Raw genomic sequence first — 5,973 nt, forward strand, 5'->3', positions numbered from 1 at the left:
ACATATCGCTAGTGAATCTCAAAAAACACAAATTATACAATATGGCGGCTAAAAATGACTGTTTCATTGCACACACTTTACACACGTCCTCTCGTTATCCTGTCTCGCCACCAAGTCCGGTCACATATCGCTTTTCTTACATTTCTTGCTCGCCATGGAGCACCGCTAAGTCGAGGAATAAATATTTTACCCGCGCAGGAGAAAAGCGCAGCCTCGCGATATATCTTAACTTTGAACCGATAAATACATTAAGGTCGTTTAACTGACCAGCTGATCGATTTACGACTCGCAACCGCTAGTACGGTCCAAGGGATATTATACAGCGAGTGAAGCTCTAGGATCATGGAATAAAGAGCATTGAAGACCATATTAAGGTACTGCATCATGCTGAGAAAGGTGGATTTATGAAACTGCTTGAAGAAACCGAGATGTATATACATCAAAGCAAATCATCACAAAGTCTCCCCAATGAACAGAATGTGTCAGCCAATGCAGCCTTTCTTCAAAACTAAATTAACTTGCTTTCCAGTTTCAAATAAACAGTATTCCATTTGATTATAAAATGCAGACACTAACTCAGCATGAAATCGTGCATAAAATAGAACAACTTCCTTGGCCATACAATGTCTTCAGCTAGCTATAGAATTTTAATATAATGTAATATTTATTTATGTACATCTGTCCCTCATCATTTTCTTTGCTTCCAGTGTTTATCATAATACTCACATTATGTTTTTGCAGTAACACTTTATAACTAACTGACTGATCTATTTGTTTTTCTCAATTGTAATCAGTTCTCGTATAACATAAATTCTAAGCAATGGCATGTCTGTACTTTGTAAATTGCTACTGTCATGTTTGGTTGGTTGATTGATTTGGGCGAAGGTGTAAGTAGGCTGTTTAAGTTTTTATGTTGGTAACGCCACGTAGTGCTCTGTAAGAAAATCGCTGACTGCACTGTGTGCAGTCTATGGCTGGTTGGACTCGTTGTTGGAATATTTGCTTGTGTAGTGTTGGGCTGTTGGATGTGAACAGCGTGCAGCGTTGTGTAGTTGGAGGTGAGCCGCCAGTAGAGGTGTATGTGGGGAGAGAGATACCAAAGTTTTGAGATAGTAATATGAGCGGACGATCTGGACATGTGTCCGTCAGAAAAAAAGGAAATTTGTCAAACTGGATGTCACGAACTGATATATGTATTATGACTTTTGACCATTATTAAGGTAAATACATTGTTTGTTCTCTATCGAAATCTTTCATTTGTTAACTATATGCTTATCAGCAGTTAGTGGCTTCAGTATTTAGAATCTTTATTGCTGTAGTTCGAGTCATGAAGATTTTTGTGAGGTAAGTGAATCATGAAAGGTATAGTTATTGTTAGTCAGGGCCATTCTTCTGTATGGATTATTGAGTCAGATTGCATTGCGCTAAAATATTTTGTGTCAGTTTAGTGATGATCAGAATAAGTATAGATAAAACTATCTGAGTACGTTGAGTTTTGCTCATGTATTTTCAAATCTAATAATGTAAGAGTTTTTCCAGCACAGTCGATCATAATAAATTTTCAAAGTGGAAGATTCATATGGTGACCCTGCCAGGGAATCTTATGATTTTTTCTTGTAGTTTGAGTAATTAGATTAATTATTGTTTATTGCTAGTGCATAATTGTAGAGATAATTTCTTTTGTAGCTGCAGTTTTTCATTGTTGTACTGCAAAACAGTTGTGGCATGCATGTAGATTTGTACCAAATATTTCAGAGCCATGCTTGCAGTTAATTGTATATTATTTTCAGTGCTATGTTAATGTGTTTTCTTATTTTTGCTCTTCAAATTGTGCTTTTCTGTGTTATCATGTGAAATATTGTGACAATAATGGTATGTGGAAAACGTAACAGTAGGCTCCAAAGTAAATTGAGAAATGATAGTCATGACGAGTGTAGCTAGTCAGCACCACCATGTAATTAATTAACAAATATTCATATTAGTAATTTGGTAACTGTGCGTAGGGTAATGGAACAGGCAGTAAATAATGATGTAGACAGTGAAACAATTAGTGAATAGGAAAGTATTGTAGATCGATCGGTCGGCAACAGCTTGCCCCAGGAATCCGAAATGAGACGACAGAATCTTGCAAATACTGTAGATTCAGGTTTTGCGTCATTACCCTTTCCTCATTTAACTCAAGACACATTTTCTGCTTTACAAAATGCGAATGTTGCCGGTGCAAATGTACTGCCAAAAAGCATGGAGCAACATGTTTCAGACACCAGTGCATTGTTATTACAATAAATGCAACAAATGGAAAAACAGCTTCAAAATTTAGACACAACAGAACAAAATCAGAGACAAACACAGCAACAGCTTCAAAAGTTAGCCGCAATGGAACAAAGGCTTGGACGAACACGTGAAGATTTAACTGAAAATTTACATAAAATCGAATCTAAATGTCAAAAAGTCTGTAAAAACACAAATTTGTAGCGTTTTACCCTATTCTTTGCGTCTTGAAAATGCATTACAGAATCACGAAGCAGCCATAAAGGAACTGCAAACTATTGTTCATGAAAATCACGACACCTTGCAAGCTAAAACTGACTGATTTGCATCTATCAATTCGGTTACGCAACTTGCAAAAACTCAGGAAAAGTTAAAGGACACAGTAAATACGCTTTCAACGCAAATCGACACTGAAACTTGGTTCAGAAAAACACTCTGAATGAATCAGTTCATTATCGGAGAAAGTAGCCGAACTTTCGGGTCAGTGCACTAACTTATCTACTGAGGCAGATGATGATCTGAATGACACAAGACCACTAGCCTTTACTGGCACAGAAGAGAATGAACAAATTAGAAAATTCAAACAAAATCAGAATCAAATTAATACACAACACAAAAGAGAAATACTGGAAGTACAAGATTAGTTGGAACAAGTAATACAAGAATTATATATTTCAGAGGCGACCCACCCTCCGACACAGGAAGAGGGATTCAGAAATAAGGAAAAGTCACAAAGTAACAACACAGGGTATTTCGGAAATTTTGAAAGAAATTAGTAAGGTGCACCAAATTTTGAGATGGAACCACCGACACGACGTAACAATGACCGACATGCGACTCGCCGTCATAATGACTTTGACTATAAGCTGTTCATTACCACACGTAAATTCAAAACATTTAAGAATTCCGGCAATGACATTCATCCACAAGCATGGCTTCATCAATCCTCTCATTTTTTTCCTCCCAACTTGTCGTTAGAGCACAGACTGGAGTTTATATGTGGTTATTTGGAAAATGAATCTGCTGTAAGAATGCGTTCGATCATTCACGACTGTGAAGGAGACTTTTATCATGCCTTCCACTCAGCGTATTGGTCTCAAGCTACTCAAGACTGACTAAAACATAGCATCTTAATGATGAAACACTTCGACCAATCTGAATTTTCAGTCTCATCAAATATTTTGAAGACATATTGCACAAGAATCAGTACCTGTCAAACCCATACAGCCCCTCAGAACTCATCCGCATTTGCTTAATGAAATTTCCTGAATATTTCAGACACATTATTTTTGCAGGACGTTGCAAAGACGACATCGAAGCATTTCAGGGACTGTTACAAGAATTGGAAATTGACACTGACATTCGTGGAATGCGAAGACAGGAACACAACAATTACAGGTCGCATCCGTCACAATTTCATGACGACAGAAATAATAACTGGACATGACAAGACTACTTTCATAACGCAAATCGTGGCGAAAACAGACAGCACCCATATGACAACCGTTTGCAGAGTAATAATAATTACAGGGAAAGGTAATGACTATGAGAGAGACACACAGAGAAAAATACAATTTGGCAACCAAAATAATTATTATCAAGGGACACAGAATAACCTCAGACGTGTAGTTACGATTCCGGGAGTAATTCTCCACCATGTGACCAACAAGAAAGAAAGTAAGGAAACTACCGACAAGACGACAAACAATATAATCTTAACAATAGACCAGAATTTAACCAAAATTGGTGTGATTCAAACAGGGCAGGGCCCTCTCGACAAGTTGAAATTGTAGAGGTTAGATCTCCAAATCCCAGTAATGATGCGTGACAACAAAGAGACAGTAGACAATGACTCACACCGCTGGCAGCCACAAAATGTACTTATGAAGTTGACGATGTAGCTGCCGTGGCTATTAATTACGTAAAAATGGAAGACATTCGGGACATCTTACTCCAGGAATACGGTGTAGAAAAGAACAACATTGCATATCCTGTAATTCAAACTACAGTAAATGACGTAAAATTTATGGCAGTACTTAACTCTGGCAGTCCCATTTCAGTAATTAGTGAAACATCTTTTAGCAAATGCAACAAATCGAACAAATGCCTCACACTTCCGTTACGTACGATTAAATTAGAAGGTGCAATTTTTGGAAAAAGTGTAGGTGAACGCCAGCAAACTAACTTAGAATTCTTTTGTCAAAGCCACAGATTCTCTATGAACTTCTTTATTCTTCACATTATTGTCGACGGAAATTATGGTGGGAGTAGACTTTTTGAATCTTAAACTTTCACGACGCTGAAATAAGTTTAGATAAAGAAGGTAAGTCAATAGCTTTCAAATTTCAAGGTTGGCTCTCAAACCATGACAAGGAATTAACCGGCTTTACATCTTGCAGAGAACAGTGCGGAACTTTCGACGGGACTTGCATTTACAATGGCTCTGCATGTATTGACAGGGATGATATCGACGGCGTATTTGATACTGATGACTTAATTAAGAATAAAATTCAAACAATTGAGAACTGTAATGACACTGACAGGTAGGACCTTTTTGACATTGGACAAGCACATTCCACAGTTTTCACTCACAAAACAGGAACAATCATGGGATTTCAATACCAGTTTCGAGTTCGTGAGCATACTAAATTTTGTTTTAGATCATACGTAATTCCGGCACATTATAGGGACTATCAGAACAGAAATAAAATCTATGCTCAACGACGGCATTATTCAACCTGCAGTAAGAACATAGAACAATCCATTACATGTTGAGAAAAAAATGGATCGATCAGGTTTGTCTTAGATTCGAGAAAAAATAAATACTATTATCATTCCTATAACAGACAGACCGCAAACGTTGGAACAACTTCTTCAAAATTTTAATTGTGTAAAAGTGTTGTCCTCTATTGATCTCAGATCCCGCTTTCATCAGATCGAACTTCATCCAGAATGTAGAAAACACACAGCTTTTCTTGGTTTCGGCGTTTGTTATCAATTTCGAAAACTTGGTTTGAAAATTTCTTTGGCAGCATTCATTCGTGGGCTAAATTCCATATTTCCTGAGTTCTTAAAGCGTCATATCACCTTATATGTGAACGATATTCTAATAGCAGAAGCCTCGTGGGAACAACATAATCGCATCCTCAACAGTGGATAACGTATTTTTGCAGAATCTGGAATTACAGTTAACTCGGAAAAGTCTGAATTCGGTAGGACAAAGGTGAAGTTTGTGGGAAACATTATCTCTTCTGAAGGCATTCAGCCGGATTCTGAAACGTTAGAAGCAATCAGAGCCTTTCCAGTTCCATCCACAAGAAAACAAGTCTGCAGTTTTTTAGGTCTTGTAAATTTTTACCGTCGTTTTCGGAATAAGCAAATTCTAGTAATACGAAAACTTTGTTCTCTCACTGGAAAGATACTATTTGGAACTGAGACGAACAGGCACAGTTGGAATTCAATTCTTTGGAAGAAGCGCTACTTAACGCGCCAATACTAGCTCATCCAGATCTGTCACAAGATTTCTGCCTTAGTACAGATTCTACTTAAGTCGGTCTTGGTGCCCATTTATTTCAAGAAGCGATAGAAATTGACACTAATGATCAGAAAACCATTGCTTTTGCTAGCTGCATGCTAACAAAATATGAAAAAAATTATTCCGTCACTGAATTAGAAGCTTTAGCTAACATTTGGGCATTTAAC

This window comes from Schistocerca cancellata, chromosome 3 (assembly GCF_023864275.1).
Source record: "Schistocerca cancellata isolate TAMUIC-IGC-003103 chromosome 3, iqSchCanc2.1, whole genome shotgun sequence".
NCBI classification, from domain to species: Eukaryota; Metazoa; Arthropoda; class Insecta; order Orthoptera; family Acrididae; genus Schistocerca; species Schistocerca cancellata.